Source organism: Pogona vitticeps, chromosome 1, assembly GCF_051106095.1.
Source record: "Pogona vitticeps strain Pit_001003342236 chromosome 1, PviZW2.1, whole genome shotgun sequence".
Classification (NCBI taxonomy): Eukaryota; Metazoa; Chordata; class Lepidosauria; order Squamata; family Agamidae; genus Pogona; species Pogona vitticeps.
In genome coordinates, this window is record NC_135783.1 from 307,251,996 (window position 1) to 307,278,375 (window position 26,380).

The 26,380-nt window shown below is 39.5% G+C and overlaps 1 protein-coding gene and 1 long non-coding RNA gene across 7 annotated transcripts in view; both read left to right on the forward strand.

Moving 5' to 3' along the window:
- MEIS2 (Meis homeobox 2) overlaps positions 1 to 26,380 on the forward strand; it is a 277,957-nt gene that overhangs the window by 203,654 nt on the left and 47,923 nt on the right. The window lies entirely within an intron of this gene.
- Positions 6,888 to 26,380, forward strand: part of LOC140703199 (uncharacterized) — a 39,399-nt gene continuing 19,906 nt past the window's right edge. The window contains exon 1 of the long non-coding RNA XR_012082572.2: positions 6,888 to 26,191. This is a non-coding gene — a long non-coding RNA (uncharacterized LOC140703199). The remainder of the gene's footprint in view (positions 26,192 to 26,380) is intronic.

Genomic DNA, 26,380 nt, shown 5'->3' on the forward strand with positions numbered 1-26,380 from the left:
AAAAGAAATCTAGCCTGCCCACCCCTATTCATTAATTTAGGAAATCACATTCAATACTTTCATCAGTTTTTGGTTTATTTAATTCCTAACTGCTTGTTGGTTGTTGTTGTTTTGCATTGTCTTAATGTTTCTGGTTTTATAATTTTGTTCAAAAGGTATGCAAGTGTTTAAAAATGCTTTGCGGGGGCACTTTAGCTAATCAAAGGCAATATAAACAACATTTTATACAGGCATAATTAGTAGGAGTAGACCGATTGCCCTACCTTATTCTGTAAAGAAGAGAGATACATATATGTAGTATTGGAAGAATACAATGCATTATATGTTGATAATCAAACTGAACAGTATTAAAATCTGCACCTTACAGACAAAATTGGTTTAAATACTATTAAAATGCATTGCTGTATATTTATCTGGATATTCCTTTGAAGGTGCTTGAAAGGAACCCTCCAGATTTGGACCACCTATGTACTTACAAAAGAAAGCAAATGTGAAGGGGGGAAATCCCTTTGCTGGTCATGCTAATATTAATAGGAATTCATATTATAGTTCTCTTGTTTCCTGTATCCCTAGAACTCAACTGTTTTATTGTCATAAAGCCAATATAAAGATCCATATAATACTACATTGGTAATTGAACATCATAAAGTTGCTACTGCAGAATTTATTATAAACTAGGACTAAGAAATGCATAAAATAATTAATACTAGAATTTTAAATTTACATTGTAAAATGTAAAAGTTACTCATTAAAACCCAGAGTCAGATTGCATGACCCTATTATCAGAAAGGATATGAATCACATGCCTCTATATGCATGTATTTTGAAATGTGCTCTCCACTTCACTCATTCAGATTACTAGCTTTTGACATTAAATAAGATTCAGACATGATTTATGGGATAGTCTTTTGACTAGAGCTGGAATCTGAGATGGTGCAGCTTTTACTGGTGCTCTAGATGTATTCATTATCTCCTGGTTTAATACATGTATTACATTTAGTCAACTGAATTACGTGGAATTCTGTGAGATTCTCTCTCATTCCCTGTAGTCATTGTTCCACTCATAATAAAATTATCCTATCAATTTGCCACAAGAGGAATACAGGGGTTCACTAAATTACAGCCGTGTGCATTTTCTGTTATATACAAAGTGCTACCAACATAGCAGGAATAATAATAAAAACCCACCTATCTGTTTTTAAATTTCTTGTACAGCAGTGTGTAATTTGTAGGTGTGAGGTGGATTTCTGAATTGTGTGAATGGAAATCATTGTGTTTCTAATTAAAAGATATGGTATTTTTATGTTCTAAGGGGAAAAAATAAAAGAATAGAAAAAACACTAAATAATATGTCAAAATGACATCTGGTCTCCCTTATGACTGATTAGTCTGAGATCAGCAATTTTCGGTGGAAACTCCATTTTGTTTCTTCTTCTCCCACCCCACCATCGCCTATTCTTGTTTGAAAATGGTGACATTATTATATTCAGACAGCAAAATACCCCATTCTGACAGCTGAAAGCTGAAGCTGAGCCATATTTGTGACTTAGCGGCACTCTTGAGTACTGCCACACGCAAACCTGGTTTGGGGAGTGGCCTCAGGGCACTCATTTTATAAGTCTTTGATGCTCTGATGTGTCACAAAGGTGATGTGCTTTGACTCTAGGCGGCAGTGATGACTGATGTCTCTTCCTTCTCTAAACACTTCCTGATGGTTGAATTATGAAGGAAGGGTCTTTAGGGAACCTCTAGAAGGGATGTACGTAGACATGAAGCTATGCAGTAAAAAGGACATCTGGATGGGTACAATCCAGTGAAGGGTAGATAATTTTTACAATTTTGCAATATAAGCCTTGTTAATTTCACTGGAACTTAGGCGTAGTAGTCTTTCTCTGGTGTTGTTTATACTTGTGGACCAGGAGGTGGTGGAGAAAATCCCACCACCATCCTACCCAAATAAAGATACATAGTATCCAAGGAGTATTAGTTTAGCCTATGACGCATAAGATCTCACAAATTCCCCTCCCCATTCTTGGCAATTACTATGCAGAGTGCTTTTTCCATCCTTACAGAATAAACATGATCAATGTTCACAAGACACATACTTCCAAGTCAGGTAACATGATTTTCAGGCAACCATCTACCCAAAATTAGCGAAGTTTGCTAATTAAGCAGTATACAAATATTCAATTAGTTGGCAGGGTTTGGGGGAGGACTGTGGAGGGTTTTTTGGGTGGTGGTGATGATGGTTTCTTTTTGTTTTTTGTTTTGCAACTTCGCATGCTGCCTCCAGTAGGTGTGGTTGGGAGGGAACTTTCTCGGCTGGGGTGACTGTCAATCTATTCAGCACTAACCAATAATTTCTTCTCTGCCTCTGAATTCAGAGAGAGCCACACCTCTCTGCTAAGACCTTTCCCTTTATCCTTTGTCTATTGAAGTCTCTTGAGCCCTGTTGCTACAAGCAGTCATGTTTATTCTTAGTTTGCTGTTTGATCTGTTCTACTGTAAGTAAATGAAAGCTTTTTATTCTTTCTACATCAAATGTCTCTGAGTGAGTTATTCAGGCTATAAGTGCCAATTGATGAGAAAGGGTCTACTTTGGAGAACTTGAAGCTAATTCTGTAAAGTGAATCTCTTCTGCTGTACAGCTAGCTGAATTTAACCAGACATTTAAAATTGCAATATTTCTCAGTCATAGCTTGTTTGCATTCATGTTTTAAAAGAGCATGCATTGTACTCTACCATGTGAGAGCATATGTACACAAAAATGCATGCATAGAAAAAGATAAACCTGTCTGATATATTCATACAAAACAAGTATGCATCACATAGCACTAACTATACGGTAAATATAAGTGTTTTTTTCTTTATAAAGAGCAAGGGAAATATATATGTGTTCTTTGAGGAATGATATTCCTGTTTTTCTGTGCTTCTACTTGGTGTTATTGTACTGCATCAAGATTACATTGCACAATTTGCAAGCAGCCTGTTCTAAGAAGATTTCTAAACTTGTAAAAGTAAACAATCAGGTTGTAAAGTTAAAAAAAAAAACTTTGCCCAATCTTCTACACCAAATCCAAATAAAATGTGCTTTACCCCAGCATTCTGAGACTCCCATTTCAACAAGAAATCCCTGCCTCCTGACACTGAATCCAAAAATGTTGTTTTGGTTTCAGGCTTTTATGGTGAAATAGATACAACTCCACCTGCTAGTTCTCGTCTTTTACCTTACCTATAAATAAGGGCCATTGACTTCATAGGACTTACTTATTGGTACTGTAAGTGTGGCCTTTAGTTTCTGGTCAATGAGTCCAGTAAGGTTTAAAAATTGTGAAAAAAATAATGTCTATACTGAATTATCAAACTTTGACGCAAGTTGCTCTCAAAAATTATACTGTACTGTTAGTGTTACACCAGTGTAACAGCACAAGAGGAATTTGACTTGTGGCTTTTAATTATAAGCATGGGAAATAAGGAAAACATACTTTTGAGTCTGTGGTAAAACAGATAACAGAAAAGAGTGCAAAGGCAGCAATGTCCCAGAAATCCAGTGGGTAAGGCCCATGAAGGAAATATAATGTGAAGTATTTGTCCCTTTTATTCATTGCTTCCAACATGCCTCAGGAAATAAATGTTACTACATCTCCAAAATGACTCTGGAACACCAGATTCTGAGGGTTCTTTGGAGTAAAGGCATAGTAGGAAAGGTGACTATCTACACATGCAATTTCCTTGGTCATACCTCTCATTGACCCTTGAATCTGGACCTGCCAATTTGACAGCTATGTGCAGAGGCAGGTTCTGGAACATGACTTGTATTTGTTTCCCCATCCTGTGAAAGCAAGGTGTTGCTACTGCCATCACTAACTTCTCCACCAGTGGCTCCCTTGCTGGATGCATGCGCACACATGCAAGTGATTTAGTGAGGCATAAAGCAGCAGGAGAGCTTCTGGTGCCCTTAAATCAGCTTCCTCCTGAAGATGCCTGCCTCCAGTACAAGATCCCGCTTTTCAACTCCAAAGCCCTAAGTGGAGTTGTAAGAATTCTGCATAGCTATTTGATAGGCTGCTCCCATAGATCTTCCCAAGATCTCTAAACACCCAGGAGTGCCGATCTCGTACATCAAGACACCAACAAGTGTTTCATAGTGGCTGAGAAAGCTAAAAGCTTGTAATTATATCTTTTGGAAGCTCTTTATGTTTATTTGGACTAAGCCAGAAGGTATGGGATTAGAATAAATTTGTTTTGGCATGATTTTAATCTATTTCTTTGTCAAGAAGGGATTGCAACAAACCTTGGGAATGGGGCTAGATATAATATCGTGCAGTAAATCTCTGTTCACATAAATACACAGTGAATGTGAGGAATAATTTTAGGAATATCTTAGATCCATAGAATTTTCAAACAGAAATTAGCTTTCTGTACTTATATTTAAAATCCTTAGGCAGGGTTATCATATGTTAAGTGTTCTGAAATACTGAGACCCAAAATTCCCAGGGCAGACTATTTTCTTGCTTTTGCTCAAAATAATTTCATGTCTCTTAGATTGTGAAGGGATGTGGTGGTGCTGCGGGTTAAACCACAGAAGCCTCTGGGCTGCAAGGTCAGAAGACCAGCAGTTGTAAGATCAAATCCACGTGACGGAGTGAGCTCCTGTCGCTTGTCCCAGCTCCTGCCAACCTAGCATTTGAAAGCATGCAAATGCAAGTAGATAAATAGGTACCACCATGATGGGAAGGTAACGGCATTCTGTGTCTAGTCACGCTGACCATGTGACCACAGAAACTGTCTCTGAAAAACCCTGGCTCTACAGCTTGGAAACGGGAATGAGCACCATCCCCTAGAGTCGGACGTGACTGGACTAAATGTCAAGGGGAACCTTTACCTTACCTTGGATTGTGAGGAAGTTTAAATCATTTTACAGAGAATTCATACAATGCAACGTGAACATTATTTTGATTAGAGACATGATGGGAGATGTTCCAGTAGGTTTTCAGCAGTAATGATAATAACCAGAATTATTTCTGGAGGAAAGTTGTTTTTACACAAAATCTCATATTTGCTGTAACACGAATGTCAGATTTAAAGAACAAAAACTAGCAGAATTAGCAGAGTCATAATGAAATTAATATCACCAAAGATAATGACAAAAGTTATCACCTTTAAAAAAAAAAAGGTTGGCTTACAATATCAATTGTACATGCAAAATTTCTGGAACACTTTCACTTATTTCTTGCATCATTAAATACATCAGCCTGATCAAACAGCATAAAGAAAGCAGCCTGGGTAAATCACTGTGCAAGTGTAGCCTCAGTAAAAGAACCAGAAATCCCAGAATATACTATTCAGCAGGTTACAGGTCATCTAATCCAGGGTCCTTTCCACTTTTTAACTGTTGATTGGTGGCTTTCCCTGAAAATTTCCAATACAGTGGAACCTCTACTTACGAATGTCCCTACCTATGAACAATTCAACTTACGAACAGCTCCGTTCGCTTCTACTTGTGAACGGAGCTTCAACATACGAATGGGAAAAAAACGTGGGGGAGGTGGGAAAAGCGTGAAATTTGAATGTTCGTTGACTGTTGGCCAGCGAAGAGGCTGTTTGTCTGCTACCTCACTCGTCCCAGTGGTTAGAGAGTGGATAGGGAGAGAGTCTTCAGACTGCCTGGTACAGTACTGTATGGACTGTAATTTTTTTTGCTTTTTTTTGCTTTTTTAATTTTTGATTTTTGGACTTTTGACTTTTTTTTAAACAGAGAGATCGCCTGTTCTGGGTGAGTACATACACTGTACAGTATTTACTGTACTGTGCAGGGTTTTTTGCTGCTTGGGGGGGTAGGGCTAGGGGGGGTTATGTTTCTGTGCCCTGATGGGTCTTGCAGTGTGGATTTAAAATGTAAAAAGTAGACTGTAATCTTAAATTAAAATTAAATGTGAAAATTAGACTGTCATTTTAAAATGTAATTTTTTAATTTATTTTTGCATTCTGTGGCTTCTAGGATTTGTATACTGTGACCTCTCTGTTGTTTTAAACTATTTGGGTTTAAAATGTGACTCCAAAGTCTTTTGTTTTCTTTGGGGATCTGTTTGCTGTAATAATGGTTGCTTGTTGTTCATGCAGGCAGGCTGTAAAATGCAGTTTAGACTCCACAGTCTTTTTTTTCTTAAGATCAGAAAATATTCTATGAGGGCCTGTGCTGGCTGTTTATGCAGGCAGGCTGTAAAATGCAGTTTAGACTCTCTTTTTGTGATGAGGAGTTCTGTGCTGGAATAATGCTTGCTGGATTCTGTGGTTCCTAGGGCTTGTGCACTGTGAAATGTCTTTTGTTTTAAAATGTGTGTTTATAATGTGGCTTCAAAGTCTTTTTTTTTTCCTTTGGGGATCTGTTTGCTGTAATAATAGTTGCTGGTTGTTGATCTAGGCAGGCAGGCTTTAAATGGAGTTTAAAATGGAGTTTTAAAATGGAGTCTACTGTAGACACAAGGCTCTCCCCCCCCCCCCCATCGTCTTATCTCTCTCTCCCTTTATCCTGCCTTTTTGTGATGAGTTCTGTACTGGAATAATGCTTGCTGGATTCTGGGGCTTTTTAAAAGGTGTTCTATTTATTTATATTTATTTATTTATTTTATTTATATCCCGCCTATCTGGTCGGTTAAGACCACTCTAGGCGGCTAAAGGGTGTTTAAAAGGTGTTCTCCTGCCCCCTTTATAAGCTAAAAAGTGCTTGGTTTTGTTTAAAAGTTGCTTGTTTTTAAATGTGTTCTGTTTAGAAGGTGTTCCCTCCCCCCTCCTTTCCTGCCCTTTTTTGATCTACCATATTTGCTGGCATATAAGATGACTTTTTTGGCCCAAAAAACATGCCTCCAAGTGGGGGGGTCATATGCCGGGTGCACTTCAGTTGGGCCAGGAAGGAGCCGCCGCCGCTGCTGTTGAGTGAGTGACGCGGGGCCATGCCAGCCGGGAGGAAGGCAGGCAGGCAGGCAAGCGGTCGGTCCGGACGGAAGGAGGGAAGCAGAGCCGGCCATGCCTCAGCAGCCAGAGCCCGTCGCTGGGCTGCCCGCTGCCCTGCGCTGCTGAGCCAGCTGCCCACTTGCCCGCCTGAGAGTGCTGCTTTCCCCTCCTCCTCTTCCTCCACTGCCACCGCCTGCCCGGCCGCTTCCCCTCCTCCTCGCCCTCCTTCTCGCCGGCCATGAACTTCCAGGGTGGACCCAAGCAGCGCCCTGGGGAGCCGGCGGCGGCGCTGCAGCAGAGCCATCAACTCTATATTTTGAGTGGAAATATTGGGGGGTCATCTTATACGCCCAGTCGTCTTGTACACTGGCAAATACGGTTTAGTTCATCTTAGGTCAAAAGAAGAAAAATTCTCCTCCTAGTGCTAGAGTACGGATTAATCGGCTTTGCATTCGTTTCTATGGGAATTAATGCTTCGACTTAAGAACAGTGCCTCTACTTAAGAACCAAAAATAGCTGGAACAGATTAAATGGTTTTTGATGCATTCCTATGGGAAATTTTGCTTCTACTTACGAACGTTTCAACTAACGAAGGTATTTTGGGACGGATTAAGTTCGTAAGTAGAGGTTGCACTGTACCAGGTGCCCTCAGGTTCAGCTACTAGGCTACCGCTAGATTGGGTTTCAGAATCATTAGCACAGAACTCATTTGTAATCACTGTTCATGAGTTAGGTAGCAATATGTGCAGTTTGTTTTTGTGGAAATAAGGTTCCTCGCTAGCTTGGGCCAATCATCTTTATAAAATGTTTGAAAAATTGAAAGTGTTCTGTAGAAATGTTTGCAAGATCTGATTATGCTTGCCACTTTCCATACATTGAGCAAATAGAAAGAAAAATAGCTGTTGTGATCCATCATGGAAAGACAAAATCCTCAGCTGGGGAGTTGTTGGGACCAAACAAAATGACACTGAAGTGTGAGTTCTCCAGACTTCTTCATTAGGCTAGGGATACACCTGAACAAGGATTTTGCTTGCTGTTTGCTCTGCTTTGGATGGGCTGGTTTGTTTGTTTTTCCCCAGTAATCATTGTGCAAGCTGCTACAAAACAAGGCAGTAATGACTAGAAGCCAACATGGATTTGTCAAGAAGAAATCATGCCAAACTAATTTGGTCTAGTTTTTTGATCAGGTTACCTCCCTGATAGACAGTGAGAATGCTGTAGTCGTAGTATATCTTGACTTCAGCAAAGCTTTTGACAAAGTGCCCCATGATATCCTGATTTGCAAGCTAACTAGATGTGGGCTGCATAGATCAAGTGTCAGGTGGATACACAGTTGGCTACAGAACTGTACTCAGAGGGTAATGATAAATGGGTCCTTCTCTAACTGGGAGGAGGTAACTAGTGGGGTACCCCAAGGCTCAGTCCTGGGCCTGGTGCTCTTCAATATTTTTATTAATGACGTGGATGAAGAAGTGCAGGGAATGCTTGTCAGATTTGCAAATGATACCAAATTGGGCGGAATAGCTAATACCCTAGAAGACAGAAACAAAATTCAAAATGACCTTGATAGATGGAACACTGGGTCAAAAGCAACAGATTGAAATTCAACAGGAATAAATGCAAATACTGCACCTAGGAAAAAGAAACCAATTGCACAGTTACAAGATGGGGGATACCTGGCTCAGCAAAACAACGCAGGAGAAAGATCTTGGAATTGTCATAATAGTAGGCATCTTTCAGTCTCGAGAGACTATGGTAACATGCTCTGAATAGTGGTCTTGGAACAGCATCTAGTGTGGCTGAGAAGGCTAATTTGAGAGTGACAATCCCTTCACACTGAAAACAAATACAATCTGTCCCCTATCCAGCTTCCTGATTTTGCTGGTTTCAGAACTGCCTCTTTACCTCGGCCTGCTGAACAAGGGTCTCTTCAAATTGGGAGAGGCCGTGTTGCACCGCCTTCCTCCAGACTGAACACTCAGATGTCAATGTTTCCCCTCTGTTGAGGTCCATTCCTAAGGCCTTCAGATCTCGCTTGTAGATATCCTTGTATTGCAGCTGTGGTCTCCCTTTGAGGTGCTTTCCCTGCACTAATTCTCCATACAGGAAATCTTTTGGAATCCGACCGTCAGCCATTCTCACGACATGCCCGAGCCAACGTAGACGTTGCTGTTTCAGTAATATATAAATGTTAAAAATTCCAGCTTGTTCTAGGACTATTCTATTTGGAACTTTGTCTTGCCAGGTGATACCAAAAATGTGTCGGAGACAACGCATATGGAATGTGTTCAGCTTCCTCTCCTGCCGTGCACAAAGGGTCCAGGACTCACTGCAATATAGGATTGTACTCAGGATACGGGCTCTATGGAGGAATTGTCATAGATCACAAGCCAAATATGAGCCAATAGTGTGATGTGGCTAAAAAAAAGGCTAATGCTATTTTAAGCTGCATTAATAGAAGTATGGTCCCCCTCTATTTAGCAGTGGTTAGGCTTCACCTTGAGTATTGTGTCTAGTTCTGGACACCACACTTCAAGAAGAATGCTAACAAACTGGAACAAGTTAAGAGGAGGGCGACAAGGTTGATCAGGGAGCTGGAAACGAAGCCTTATGAGAAAAGACTGAAACAATTGGGCATGTGTATCAGGAAAAACTTCCTAACTGTTAGAACAGTACAACAGTGGAACCAGTTACCTCAGGAGTGGGTGAGTGCTCCAACACTGGAGGCATTAAAGAAAAACTTAGATGATCACCTGGCCTATATGCTTTGATTGTATTCCTGCATTGAGGAGGGAGTTGGATTTGATGGCCTTGTAGGCGCCTTCCAACTTTACTTTTCTACGATTCTATGAAGAGTCCTTGAGGGTTCAAAATGTTCACACTTTTCAACCACTGGTCCCAATAGTCCTAACTATCTGCTTAATCCTATAAATGTATTTCCCAATGTGGATATTGTCAATATATTGTGTAATCTCACTTAATTTAATCGGTCTCTATATAGATACCTGTGATTATAGTGTAGAATATTTGCAGCTGTTGTCCAAGACTCAGGTGTTCTGTAATTGATGTAGTAGTCGTCTGTACTTTTTAGAACACAATCCTGTATATATCTATTGAAAAGCATAATTCATTTGAGTTCAAAGTTACTTCTAGATACATGTATATAGGATTGTAGTCTTAGCTGACTTCTTATTAGTTTTGGCATCAGCAAATAGCTGAGCAATTTAAGGTTCTCTGCCAGTGAATGCTAGCTACCTAGCACATAATGAGCTGGTGCATAAGAGAGAAAGAAAAGGAGCAGACTGGCTGTAAGAAATAGGCAAAACACAGATGGAAAGAAACATGAGAGGTGTTCATGGTTGTGTTTAGTCCATATGTGTGCAAATGCAGGGCAGCACAGCAGTAAGTTGTGTTTGGAGTGGGAGGTGCAAGAAGAAATAAGAGATTTGCCTGAGAAAACTAAGGGTGGATGAAAATTAGGGGTGGGTGAGAAAATTGCTCATTGAATTAGGTTCACATTTCAGGATTACCCAATATGTAACTGTCATAACTGAATTCAGATTCAAATAGCATGTGTAGTTTGAAATGTGTACATTTTGTTTTACATGCAATTTGCAAAACAAAATTAAAAATGTTATCATGGGGGAAATGCTAATAGATATATATTGTATATCCATTTGAACAATATTTCAAACAGTGGGACAATGTATACAAAACTGAGTGTATTTGAAAACTGCACAACATTTTGTGAATTTTGAAAAATGTCTTTGTATTACATACCTTATGCTCCAACAGTTGATCAGCCTTGCCAAAACTGACTGGTTCTGTTCAGTAACAAAATGCTCAGTTCCTCAATTTTTAAAGTACCATTAGTTTTAACATAACAATAATCCTGATTCAGATCATTAATTGCATACAGAATCTAGTACCTACTATGTCCCACTTTCTCACTTCATGTTTGCTCCTCTTATTATGAACAATATACTGCTTAGAGGGCCTAAAAGAATTGCTTTATTGAGAAGAAAGTTTTCTTTGTGCAGCCTTATGCTAATTAGTACCTTGTTTGTGGTTTCATGAGATTTACGAGAATCTGCTCCAGGCCCTACATAGAAAAAAAATCACACTATCTCCATATCTGTCTATTAATTTGTTTATCTTTCTATCTCCCTACCTATCTGCTGAAATTTAAAACAGAGCAATAACTTTAAGTCCAGTGACACTAATGTAGCATTAGATTAAAAGAATGTTACTTTATATAGGCATAAAAGTAATTTAGAGGCACTTAGAGGAAGCTATATACTTAACATGATTCTTGGCCAGTAAAGACAGGTTGATCCCACTCATTTTGGGATTGCTAATTTGCAGTTAATTAGGAAGATTGATTCTGTTCTGTGATGCATAGTTTCAACTCCAAATGCATCTTTCTGGTTTCTGTGACACCAAGCTAGCTATCAACATCATTGCACAAATAACACTGAATGACTTAGAACCTCATAAAATAGTGATATCTTATGGCTTTGGAAAATAAATCTAGTAAACATTATTAATATTTATCTGTCTTTTCTTATGGTAGAAAACTAGTACCATTTGTAAAATACAAATACTTTATCTACATTCAGCAAGTAGATGTTTTATGGGGATGGGTAAGTTTGCAGTTACATGAATGTATTTTTTGAAAAGAAAATCAGACTTTTATTAAGGTTGCACATTTATTAAAATCTTCACTGTAGCTTTAGAAAATGGCTGGGTATATGAAGCAACATAGTTCCCGAATCCAAGCTGTTTCCAGACCAAACTGTCCTCTATGTGATATTTCTGGGTCCCTGGGCAATATTAGAATAATCATCACAACGTACCTAACAGTGTATGTCTTATCTTGCCCGCACTCAACTGCCGTGTATTCCATCCAGTTCTTTAAGACGTTTCACACACATACACACCTTCAGTTCCAGAAGTTTTCTCAAAACTAGATTACTAGTGGAGCTGTGTAACAAACCAAGAGAGAGAAAGAGAGAAATTCAATATATACCACAAATTAATACCCTTGAAGAAAGCCATGAACTGTTCAGGTTGAAACATATTGGGCAGGTTTTAAACTGTGATAAAGCCACATTTTTAATACATCTTAAGACTTCAGTCTCTCTTTTACAAATGTATAAATTAAAGCCAAATTATTATATGTCTATAGTTGTGGTCCTGTGTTAAAGCTAGTTCAGACTGACTGCTCCCACTTTTGTAACATGTTGGGGGAGAATGAATAGCCTAAATAGCTAATCCTCAGAAATAGCGAATGTATTTATCTTTATTTATTTATTTGGCTTCTATACCATCCATCTGACAAAAGGCCACTCTGGGTGTTTCACAACATTGAACATGATAACAATAACAATTGTAGATTGCCTTAAATTTAACAATCTAGAAGATGTGGGTATGAAAATGGTACCTGATGATGTTAGCATAGGTAGGATAACAAACTGCTTGTTTATGGGAATTTAACACTTGACAGGAAATTGACATATTTCTTTTATTTATTTAAATTATTTTTACCTAGCTTTTCTCCTTGAAAATGACCCAGTTAAAACAACGAAAGACAATATTTAAAGTTGAAAACAATGAGTATACAACAGTGGTTAACATCATTAAAAGAAATGGAAAACACAAAAATGGAAAACACAAACAGTACTAAAAATCCAATCAAAGCAGTAATACATCACAATCTGTCTAAAAATCACACTCAGGTAGCTGGTTTACTGAGGGAAGGATAGTAAAAATGGTGCCTGTCTGGCCTCCTGTGGGAGGAAGTTCCAAAGTCCTGGAGCAGCAACAGAGAAAGCTGCCCCCTGTGTCCCCACCAAATGCATGTGTGAAGGTGGCAGGACTGAGAAGAAGACCTCTCCTGATTATCTTAACACCACAGCTCGTGCATAATGTGAGATATGGTCATTTGGGGCTTCATAGGTTAAAACCAGTACTTTAAATTGTGCCTGGGAACTGATAGTGGAACTGTTGTAACAAGGGTGTTATGCGATTCCTGTAACAAGCCCCAGTCAGCAATCTGTGGAGTTTTCTGACACTTTCCATCGGCAGTCCCAGATTACAGTAATTCAACCAGGAAATAACTAGGGTATGTATCACAGTGGCCAGATCTGATCTCTCAAGAAATGGATGTAGTTGGCACTCTAGTTTTCATTGTGCAAATGCACTCTTGGCCACTGCCAAAACTTGGGCATCCAAGTGCAGGGATTAATCCAGGAGCATCCCCAAGCTGCACACTTGGTTTTTCAGTGGGAGTGTAATCCCATCCAGTACCAGCTGCATCCCTGTTCCTTGATCTGCTATTTGACTGACCAGGAACACCTCTGTCTTGTCTGGATTAAGCTTCAATTTATTCACCCTCATCCAATCCACTACTGATGCAAAACACTGATCTAGAGCTGAAGTAGCTTCCTCGGATTGAGGTGGCAAGGAGAGGTAGAGTTGGGTGTCATCTGCATACTCATGACACCAAACCCCCAAACTCTGGATAATCTCTCCCAGTGTTTTCATGTAGATTTTAAGTAACATAGGAGACAAAACAGAACCCTGAGGGACTCCACAGGTCAGCCACCAGAGTTTCAAACAGGACTTCCCCAGCACCACCTTCTGAGGGTTTTTTTTATTCATTCGTTCGTTCGTTCATTCATTCATTCATTCATTCATTCATTCATTCATTCATTCATTCATTCATTCATTCATTCATTCATTCATTCATTCATTCATTTGTACCCCACCCATCTAGACTGAAGTCTACTCTGGGCGGCTGGCAATAAAAAATGGAATAAAAACAATATAATAAAATAAAAAAACAACAATAGTAATATACTTCAAGATAGGGGGGATTCAAGTGATGACTGGAGGGAAAGCCTGCCTAAAGAGCCAGGTCTTAAAGTCTGCTCTTAAAAACACCCAGCGAGGGAGCCAGACAGATGGCTGTTCTCTCTTCCAGGAAGGACTAGAGCCACTGTAAAACATTGCTCCCAAGTCCCATTAAGAGACGAGTCAGGAGGATAATGTAGTCTATAGCACATGTGTCAAACCCAAGGCCTGCAGGTGGAATTTGGCCTACCGGGCCATTTCATATGGCCCTCGCAGTGTTGCCTACGACTGTGCAATATACAATACGTAGGCGCTTACTCATTCACCCATAATGCTCCACAAGGATGCTGGGAATCTTCCCAGTGGGACTTCTAATCCCAGCATTCCAAGCAGCAAAGAGTCAGAAAGTGATAATTGAATGAGGAGGATTATATTTAATGGAGAAGATACATTTATATAGTCTTACAGATACAATTGGCCCTTTGAGGGTAACCATAATGCTGATGCAGCCCAAGAAGAAATTGAGTTTTACACCTCTGGTCTATAGTATCAAAAGCCACTGAGAGGTCCAGCAAAACCAACAGGGACACAGATCCCATATCCAGTTCCCATTGTAGGTGACCTACCAAGGCGACCAAAGCCATCTCGGTCCCATAACCAGGACTGAAGCCAGATTGAAATGGGTCTAGATACTCTGTCTCATCTAGGAACCTCTGGAGCGGAGAGGCCACAACCTGCTCTAGTACCTTCCCCAAGAATGAGATATTCAATACTGGTCGGTAGTTATTCAGTATTGTGGGATTAAAAGAGGGCTTTTTAACAATGATCTTACTATTGCCTCCTTTAAGCATGATGGGATCCTACCCTGCTGCAAGGAGGCATTGACCACACCTCCTACCCAATTAACCAGTCACTTTCTGGCAGCTTTTATGAGCCAGGAAGGGCAACAATCCAGCAGGCACATGGTAGCCCTCACCTCACTGAGGATTCTGACCACATGCAGTCAAACATATGCAGGAGAAGCCAAAAAATAGGTGGTAGAATGGAACATAGTTGGTTAACTGTGAAATCCTAAGACAATGCAGGAAGAGAGGGTGACTCTGCTATATGTCAAGGTAGAAGATAGGAGATTCCAGAAGAAATCTGAAACCACTTGCAAAAAAGAGATATCTTGAAAATAAAGGTAAAATATTATACATGAGTGACCTAACTCATTTATGTGGCTATACTGGGTTAATAATATGCCAATCCAGTTATTAGTGAAATAACTCTTCTTGATCCTGAGAAAAACTGAAGGATCCAAAAGTGTTCCTCATCAGGATTCCCTGTATGACTGGCTCTTACTTATATTGCCATTTTGCAAGTAGAGGTTCTCAAGTCACTTCCAGCTCTTTCAAGGAGTCTTTCAGGGTAGGAAGTATAAAAAATTCTGATTTAGAATGCAGTTAATAACCTATGGTTGTGAGCTTGATCCTTTGCAGGCCAACTGTTTTTTCAAATGTTTGACTTCCTACCTATCCTCCAGTCTACAACTTCAAACTGCAATCCCTCTCTCTACTTTTCTTCTTCCATCCATCTCTAATACTCATCAATTTTTGTTTTCCATTGGTGTTCCTTTTTGTGAATAAAACAGTGTGACTAAGTACAAGTAGAATGTGCTGCTACTGCATCCAAAGACAATATTCTGCAAATCCATGTGTCTGTTCAAGTGAACAAACATATCTACCACTTTGCCAGAGACAGTTACCCAGCTTCAAGGTAGTGCTGAAGCTGGAACTAACCATAGCATATCCATATGGCCTAACTTGTATATTTGTCCTTCACACCCAAGGTTGACATCTGCTGTTAACATGTGGAGGGTCCTTAGCACATGTAAAACCTAGCACTTTATTTTATGAATCTAACAGAGTTAATAATTGGTGAGTGAGTGTGGTGTAGTGGAGAGAGTGATGGACTGGGACTCAGGATAGTTGGGTTCAAACCCCTTGCTCAGCAATGGAAATTCACTAAGAAATTTCTGGAATTCACTAAGGAATTTCCAGAATTCTGGGCACCTCAATTCAAGAAGGATGTTGACAACCTGGAATGTGTCCAGAGGAGGGCGACCAAAATGGTCAAAGGTCTGGAAGCCATGTCCTATGAGGAGCGGCTTAGGGAGCTGGAAATGTTTAACCTTACAAAAAGAAGGTTAAGAGGGGACATGATAGCCATGTTTAAATATTTGAAGAGATGTCATGTCAAGGAAGGAACAGGTTTGTTTTCCACGGCTCCAGACACTAGGACAAGAAGCAGTGGGAAAAGTGATTCCATCTGAATCTCGGGAACAATTTCCTAACAGTCAGAGCTGGTCGGCAGTGGAATAGGCTGCCTCAGAGTGTGGTAGAGTCTCCTTCTTTGGAAGTTTTTAAGCAGAGGCTGGATGGTCACCTGTCAGGAGTGCTTTGATGGAGTTCCTGCATGGCAGTGGGTTAGACCCGATGACCCCTCATGATTCTATGAGTAGCAGTGGTAAAAGCTACCCTTAAATATGCCACATAACCTTGAAAGCTCCGAAAGCTCCTGTAGATTCACCATCAGTCAAATGTGATTTGAAGGACACAGCCAAGAAAAATAGGCAAGTAGCTACAGTACCTGTACCTAATACTCAGTGAACACTAGAGAGAGAGATACATAGTGGACATACAGTCTATAACATCACTAGTATATAACCATAATGGAGAATATTACTTGCTGCAGGTGTAAGCACCTGTATTGCTAGTACCTGTATGGAGGGAGGGAGGGAGAGAGAGAGAGAGAGAGAATTTCCCTTTTAATTGCAGGAATCACAGTACTTAGAAAAGTTACTTTTTTGGACTACAACTCTCCAAATCCCTTTGTCAGCATAGCCAGTGCCATATTACCTTGGGAGGGATTCTGGGAGTAGTAGTCTAAAGAAAACTCTGAGGAATCATCTATTTAACACATAAAAGTGTCCTGGCTTTTCAGCTATATTATATGGAGTTGAAAAAGATTGCAAACAGAAGGCACATCTGTTGTAAGAAGCAAGTTTCAGTGGTGGAGCCCTGTGTGTGTGTGTGTGTGTGTGTGTGTGAGTGTGTGTGTGTGTGTGTGTGTGAGAGAGAGAGAGAGAGAGAGAAGACCTGTTTTAATTACAGTTATTTGGCATAATGAGAGAGAGAGTGAGAGAGTATGTATTTCTCTGAATTGTATAGTAGTTACAGAGATTATTTTGGCCTGAATAATAGGATCCTAGTATCCTAGTATTCCTTTCAAATTTATTGGGATATGTGTTTCACCAACTCCAATAATAAAGCTTCCTAAACACTCCTTTAATGAAACCCCGTGCATATTAAGTTATCATATGAACTTAAAACTGGAGATAGAAAATCATCTAGACCAGTGGTTCTTAACCTTTGTTACTTGGATGCTTTTGAACTGCAACTCCCAGAAATCCCAGTCAGGACAGCTGGTGGTGAAGGCTTCTGGGAGTCGCAGTCCAAAACTCCTGAGTAACCCAAGGTTAAGAACTAGTGATCTAGACCAGTCATTATTAACAAGTAATAGATTTGAGATTTTATACTCCAATCTAAGATTCTATGTGGGATTCCCAGTGTGGTTAGTGGACAGAATGACAGACTAGTACTCTGAAGAACAGGGTTTGAATCCTCACTTGGCCATGGGAACTCACTGGGGGAGTGGATCTGGTATAACCACTCCTTAAATATTTCACTTATCTTGAAAGCCCTTTATGAGTCACCATAAATTGGTTCCAACTTGATGGCAAAGAACATACATACAAAGTTCTGTGATATTTTCTGAACTTCATTTTCTGTCACTATCTTTTTTTTTTCTGATACATGTTTACCCTGAATATTCCCTGTGTTAACTTCCTTTTTTATCACTTGAAACAGATTTGTTTTTACTCACCACAATGGTAATTCCTATCAGCCAGCTCATTCTGACCTCTAATAGGCCTCTCTGTCTTTCACACTCCTGCTGTGGGTGCTACCTAGTCTGGAACTCTCTGTGAGACATGCACCAGCCTGCTGTACTCAGATCTCATGCTCTCTAAGACTTCCCTAGCTCGAACTCACTTCAGGATGAATGTAACCTGGGGAAGCCCTGAAGCACAAAAGATTTGAAGGGAGGATCAGTTTAACATTGGGAGGAGAAAGATTCATGTTCAGACAAGGTGTTATTGTTCGAAAACGTGTTTTTCCACTATTGCATAGCCTTTAGAGATAGCAGTAGCCAAACTTTTTTTCCAGGTATTTAGCAGGTCACAGTACTTAAGTACAGGTAAGAAAAATGGCTACTTCAATCTGAATTTCTTTTTTAGTTGCAATTATATTCATTACAATATGATCAACAATGAATATTTTCAAAAGGGACAGTGGGAGCAAAAGCAATTGTGCTAGAAATGGTTGAGAGACAGAAATTGTTAGCATGTGTTTAAAAATGCAAAGGTAAGAACATATTATTGATTGGTACTTCATGTGTTTATTTACACCATACCAGCAGTGTTAACATGCCTGGCTGTAATTACTGAGAACAGCCCACCTGTCAAAGAGCAAGTGGTTGATTCACCATTGTTTGCCTGCAGTAAATTATCAGATGTTTGGGCCTAATTCACAAAATAGAGGGGGAAAAGAATATTGTTCCACAACATGTAATTTCATTATATGAGGAAAGGTTACTATTAGAAATGTGACTGTTACCATGATATATTTGCTATTGACAAAATCAAGAGAGAACAAGTAACCAGGACTGTTTTATACATGGTTACTACATGCTGGGTTTTTGTTTGTTTGTTTGTTGGTAGAGTGTGCACGTATATCTTTAAAATGACAGTTAAAATTGCTGGGTAGTACATAATCCTTCCCCCTAAAGAAAGAAGTCTTGTGCTTGCAGTATGACTGATACTATCCTGTCTCCTAGTTACATAATACAGTATGTAAAAATACATGTCTTTATATTACATTACTGAAATTTTAAGTCCAGGAACAACCTTGCAGTAGGGACAGAGTGACCTTTTGGGGGTAAAAACAAATGAAATGAAATACACTTTCATTTTCTAGAAATATGCATGAAAGTAAAAATTTGACAGCATGAAAGAACATAAGCAAATATATCTTTTTATTTGAAGATAAAAAAGAAGCAGAAACAAGATAGGGAAAGGAAAAAACCTGTGAAAAAAACAGATGATGCAGTTTTTACGAATAAGCAGCTTAATGTATCTTGGCACCCACAGTAAGCCTTGTAGGAGCTCAAAGTGCCTCAGGCAATCTGTGAGCAGAATAGCAATTTTATTACTTTGTCATTAAACCAATTTCACAGCAGTATTGTTTGTTAATGAGCAGCGGCAAACGAGCGAAGATGTCACACACTGGAATAGCAGTGAGATTTGTGACCCAAGCTCAGAGCACTAGGATGGAAAGACCATGACTATAAAAAAGGAAATACTTTGGGATGAAATGCAAAGTCTATACAGCAGAGCTTGTGTTTATGAGCTACCATTTTGCTAAGAGCTGTGAGAGAAATAAAGGTCTGGAAATATGCAGTTAAAACAGGGCCTATAAAATTAAAACCAAATTAAAGCATAGCAGAGGATTACTGCACAGACTGTACTCTACAAAATATATCTTAAGTGATGAAGTGAAATCTCAATCCATTTTGCTTGAATTTCACTTGCATTTATGAAAGCAAGTAGAACAACAACAACAACAAATTCCAAAACAAAGGCAGTTCCTTCCCATAGTCTGGTGAGTTCTTACTACTGTGACTCTCTTTGTAGGAATTCAACTTTTGTAGCTCATAATTAGAAACTCACAGTCAATCTATGGACTAAATTTATATTCATGTGTATGCTTGTATGTAAATACTGGGATACATAATAGCAACTCAGCTCTGCTACTAAATAGTGAATCAGAATTACATAGGAAACATGGATTGTGAGAAGATGCATGTTGCGTCATTTGATGGGGGGCTCTTCCTTCCTTCCTTCCTTCCTTCCTTCCTTCCTTCCTTCCTTCCTTCCTTCCTTCCTTCCTTCCTTCCTTCCTTCCTTTTTCTTTTTTTGGAACTCTGGTATTACAAAGAGATTGGGAGACAGCCTTGGGGGATACAAGAAACAGTGCCAAGCAGGCACATAACTGAATCCCTGCAAGGCATCTTGAGATGAGTTTGTTGCCTGAGCTGTCTTTCCATGTTTATACATAGGGAAAACTAGTTCAAGCAATGCAGTAAGTAGATCAGCGTAACTGACTTAGTGGGGGAGGGCAGGGAGGAAAGAAAAGGAAGGATTTAGCCCACCATTTTGCTCCTTTACACTATAGATAGACAAATAGTTTTGCTGTCTAGACTTGCCACTGAACAACCTTACTTCTTTCCTGTAATAAAACCCCACCCAATAGGTTTTCATTGTAATTAAGTTTGTTTAGTGTAATTACTCTACTAGAAAACACAGATGCATATCAAATGCTTCCCATTCTGCTGTCATTTTTTTTTTGCTCCTCCTGCCAGCAAACTCCACACCTTTGAATATCTAAGTACATCAAAGTAAATAGTATGTATTTGGCACACATAAATAGATGTGATAATATGAAGGAATGGATGTAGTGCACTACAGTGCACGTATGAGGAAGACCAGGAAGGAATGAGGAGCTGGGATTTGGGGAGGAAAAGAATGTAGCCAGACTGAACAATGAAGTCACTTCAGTTCACAAGGATGCTGATGTTTCCCATCAGTGATTAATATTCTTGGATGGATGCTTTTGCACCTTGATAGCTTGTAAATGTTTTCAGCTGCTTTAACTGTGCAAAGGACTGTTCATTGCTGAACAGTAGGCAATGCTCACAGTTCTGGGAGTTCTGCTTAAGACTGTTTTCTGCCCAATAGGGCAAGACCCCTAGACAAATCACTGGCTTCGTCTGTGATAGTTGGCATCCATTCAGTGCTGGTCCACTGCCAGCAGCATTACTAGATAGCCAGATAGATCAATTCACTTTTATATTCTTACCATTATTTATAGTGCACTGTATATCTGCCCTTGCTTATGGACAAATGGTTAGCAAAGACAGTACACAGAAAAATGTAAGCATTTGTTCTGTAGAAGGCTTTCTACTGCTGATACTGCAGATAATTTTCAGCAGGTCATAGAGCCTTGAGAAGAATTTAAAGGGCACATCTTGTGTAACATTTGCTTTTTTGAGAGTGACACTTCGTACCTCCCTGAAGAGGACTGAAGAGGATGCAAAGGTTATTGAAGAGGGTCTTAGCTGAATTCCTGAGTCTCCTTTCTCACACAGATGCCCAGAGATAACATAGGGAAAGATCTGTTTGAAACACTTCTAAAGATTATAATGACCAGTGTATTGGTCAGAGCTTTCTTTCTCTTTCCTCTGTAATGCAAGGCTTCTGGTTCATCTTTGCCCGTCTGCCCAGGAAATAAAGAGACAAGACACAGGTGATGGTTTTAACTCGGGCCACATCTCATTAGCTCATTAAACTTTTAACTTCCCCCAGTTCTGCAGAGGGACCAAATGTAGTACAGATTCTGGAGTCAGTGTCGGGGTACCTTTTTTAGTGACATGCAGTTGCATTTTTGCAGTGTGCCCAATTGTGTGATCAAACAGTGCCCAGGGACACAATCAGCACCTTACTAATGAGTAGTAATTTGCTGCCAAGATGTACATAATTTCCTTTATGCAGGGATATATTGGCAATAGGATGCCAACCATTACTTAATACAGAATACTGTAGTTAATTGCATATGCCTTTGTTCATAAAATGCTATGTGGTAATTTTAGGAAGTCAGTGCATAACTTTACTAGATTACGGGAGACAAGTAGCATTTAACTATTTAATTTAATTTGTTCATTCCCAAGTGCCCTTTGTTTCACTTGAAGTTCAACTGGCCAAACATTTGCTAGCACATTCTGCACATCACTAGTAGTAACTGTATCTGTTCATACAAGTATCACAAAGTGAAGGCTGGAGAAAGGCATATTCTGACCTTGTAAGGCAGTGGTCCCCATGCAAGGAAGGTGGGGCACACAGCCCATGCTTGCACGCATGCACAAAGGGGTGTGGTGCTCATACAGGGGGGCACACATGTGCGAAGGCGGGGATGCTTGCGCAGGCACACATGCACTCATGCACAGGCACGAAGGGGATATGCGGGGGCAGTGTGTGTAGGGTGAGTGGGAGATCTGTCTCCACTGCCCAGTCCAGCCCAGGCCATGGACCGGCCCCGGATCAGGGGTTGGGGACCCCTTTTGTAAGGGACTTCATGGGTAATGAGAAGCAGGAGAGATTCTGCTGCCTCCAAAGTAGGTTGAAAATAAACTGGCACTTTATTTGTCACTCTGTCCTTAAGGAACTTAACCAAGGAATTTGTCTCTCGAAAAGTATTTTATAGAACTGCACTGATGTAAAATACAGTGCAGATAGTGATTAAAGAAGCAGTTTACATGCACTTCTTGCAAGTGTATCCTGAATTCATACAAAAGGTAGAAGTCTAATTGTACTGTATACCTGATTTTGTTTTAAACAAATGCCTAACAGAAAGCAGTCTAAGGCAAAAGTGCAATGCTACTGCCACAGAAACAGGGAGGATTTTCTTCTCTTACATCCTTCTGTGGTGCTGATCAGGTCTTTCAAAGTGGGGAGGGCCACAAGAACTACAGGAAATTTCCCACCTCCCATTTTCACTGCTACAAGCAGCTTCAGTATTGGTTCAAGTATTAAAAATAGTCTGATGAAAAAAGAACCCAGTCAAAAAATATTCTGAATCTATAATTGAATCACAGGCATTTTAGAAAGTAACACATTCTTCTGTATCACAATACTGTATAACCAGATTTTGGATAATCACAATTGCATAAAATAGTTCTTGCTGAAAAATTCTGTCATCTTTTCAGCAGAATTCTAATCCCAGAATATCTTGCTTAAAGAGGTGCAAGAAGAAGTTACAATTAATTTCACCTTGAAGCTCCTCGTGTCCACTGAAGACCTGCTCCAATGTGGCTTATATGGAGGAGACTATGCTTGGGTGCCCATCAGCTATGGCTTAGCGCCCAACCAGCATTTCAGCTGGCCCCTTGTGCCACCTAGCCCCTACATATTTGCAAAACCTGCTTCCACATGGAGGTCTGGAATGCCTCACTGTGTGAGAATGGTAGATACACATCTTTTTTGCACAAGTGGGAGTTTGCACAGCCTTTAGTCAGAGAAAAGAGTGGTACTTACATATGGAGCTTTGTTCCTCATTGTTTAGTGTTCTTTGGGGAAATTCTTGAGAATCTTTGACTAGTAGAGCTCTATAAGCCCCTGGAGCAGTTGGTGACTCCAGATAGATATGACTGGCAGCTCAGATGTCAAAACTGATGGCTTTTTCAACCCAATGGCACAATTTTTCTCCTTCCATCAGCACAACCTTATTCATTCTTGGCTGGAATTCTGGTTCATCTACATTATGTGAATTCTTTACAGGTAGCATGATCTCTATTGAGACCTGGACATGAAATTTTCTGTTCATTAGGGCCTGTATTCATTTCACTATGTGGCACTACATCAGTAGAAGATGACGATTGTCTAATTTTGGATAATGATTGAATATTGTCAGAATTATACACTTTTACTACCATTGATTGCAGTGGGAAGTGGTTGAGCAAATATTCTTGTTTACTTTTGAATTCAGTGGGATACAGAAATTCTTTGCTTGGCTGGACTGTGTCCATTTTTAGTAGCTTTTAATTATCCAGGTACAAGGAACTAGTTTAAATTTAGTTACCAAGAATCTTTGATTAAGTTTCTAGTTTCATAGTTGAGAACTAATTTGCATGTCAGTACTTTCTGAAGTTTCAAAATACTGACATTCCTCTGTAATAGTACGAGCATTTCAACTTTCAAAATCTCTACAACAGATAGGGAAACAGAAACGTCTTGTGCTCTTGCTGCATTTTCCCACAGATGTTTCGAAACCTGTATCAGTTGCTGTGCGCAAAGTAAGAAGCAAACCCTGAACAAAACAAACTGGAATTTCAACAGGCTATATGATCAATGAAAAAGGCAAACATTGCTCTCTCCATTTTTCTGGCAGTTATTCAGTACAGTTTTAAGGCCTTTGAGCCTAAAAGCAGTGACAAAAGCTTTAAGAGCATTAGGCATAGACTCTCCAGGGAAAACACCCAGATTATTACAACCAGACCAAGATAGAACATGGTGGTGGTAAGCACATTCCTCTTAATGTATCTATGTTCATGTATAAAATTGACCAAAAGGGGCCTTCCTTACCACTGAACAGGAGGTGCTGAACTGTGGTGCCAGATGTTTCCTCCTGTGTCTTGCTTTGGTTGCTTCAGAAGCCTTTCTATTTTTATTTATTTATTCTAGTTATTTTCCACATGGCTTCTTTAAAATCTGTAGATCCAGTATGATCTCTCCAGCACTTTTTAAACACCACCTTTAGACTTACAACATTGGAAAACTATAGCTTTTTAAGAAAGTAACTGTAATGGGGCAGAGAACCTCTGGCCCTCTGGCTGTAGCTATACTGTACTACCACTTCTATTATCCTTGACTGTTAGGCATGTTTTGATGGACAGATGAGCCCAATAACATCTGAAGGGCCACAAATTCACCACCTCAGAATTACAGATATCTGCTCACTATTATATTTCAAAAGATATGCTGCAAGAAATGTAGCCTAAAATGTTTGTTTCAAGTAAAACTGTGCAGATTTTCAGAGCCTGTGGCATGGGTCTTAGTGCCAGAATAATGTAATTTATAACAAATGTGTTTACCAAGCTCAGAAGAAACAGAAGTGAGAAATGAAATAAGCAAAAAGAAATAGGAGGAAGAAATTAGTAGGGGGAGAAGAAATTTTTGAGATGGGAGGAGGTTTGAAGTAGATGGTCGTATTACATTTCTGATAATTCATTATAGAGTACGGGATAGTCATAACATTGTCTTTCCAGGATGAACTCTGAAATGTAGTGTGAAAGCTATGGCAGTAATTATATTGTGCAGGAAACATGTGTTTGAACTCTTGTAGTGAAAAGAATTTCAAGCAGAGAGAAGTGGCAGGGACTGCTTTCAATATGGTTTAAGTACAGTTTTAAGACTTTCAGAAGTATCTCATCCTCATAATGCCTGTGCCAGTGGGAATCTGTATGAAAATAACTTGGGACAGCCAACATGCAAATTGTTTTACCAGTATAGACTTCTTAATGGGTTTGGGAATGCTCCTTGGACAGCAGGCTGTTGCGTAAGTAAGCCCCTGGAGGCTGCATAAATCTGGCCTACAGTAACTAGCCTCAAGGCAGATCTGAAGTCTGCCAAAATCTGAACCAGTCTTCTTGTCCCTGTCTTGTGTGTTAAACAATATGTAGTACTTTTGTTTTTGTAGTAGTCTTTCTGTGGTGAAAGCGCCAAGCCTATAATGTTTAATGGCATCCACATACAAAAATAATACCTACTCCTTTGCATTTACCAAATGTTGTTAAAACATCATCTAATTAAACACTGAAAGCAAGACATTTGATCATAGTAAAAACTGTTTCTTGGAAGCATATGCTAATGTACATTTCTCTTATATAGTATATAGCGCAAGATAAAAATGCATAAAAATATCATAAAAATATGTTAAGTGTAAAAGCATAAAAATAACATAAAAGGCATAAAGTTTCCATTTCCTTTTTTTCCCTTTGAAAATATAAAGTGCTATGTTGCTTCACATTCTGACTTTCCCGTAAAGTCATATTGAGTACAATACCTATAATGAATAACTAAGAGCTGGCATTTTAAAAGAATGGTGTAATTTGAATCTATATCAGGCATGTTTTTTGTCTGCAGTGCCTGGGTTCTTGGTATGTCATATGTGCCAAACCAAGGAATAGTCCCTCTGGAACTGATTTAAATGCAGTTGATGTCACTGTAGTTCATGATAATTGACTGTAGTTGCCTTTGGATCACAGCTTCAAATAACATTTTAATGTTGTAATTATGCAAATAAAATTTGCTTAGGTGCTCTAGATGGTTGTGAAATATCTACTTCCCTGCCGCTGCTACCAACATTTAAAAATGAAGAAGCCTTATATACATGGTAAACTTCATGCAGTTTCTGAAGGCATATCTACGATAAATCTTTAATGTTTAATTTATGGACAATTGATAGCTGATTGTTTTCCCCAAAGAATTTAGCCAGAAACTCTGTACCACATCATTATATGCACTGAGGTTAACGACCGAGAGCCCCATAATAGAGACTGCAAAAATCCTCTGGACCTTGGTTTACTTCTGTACAATAGTACGTGGCCTAGGATAAGTGACGTCCTGATTTGTGTTTCATACTAGACTACTGTATATTCATTGTCCAAGGTCAATAGAAATACAGGAAGCTGGGGCTTCAACTGAGTGGTCCACTTACAGTGATGCCTTGACTTACAAAATTAATCCGTATTGGAACGATGGCCGTAACTCAAATTTTTCGTAAGTCAGAGCAGTGGTTCTTAACCTTGGGTTACTCAGGTGTTTTTGAACTGCAACTCCCAGAAACCCCAGCCAGCA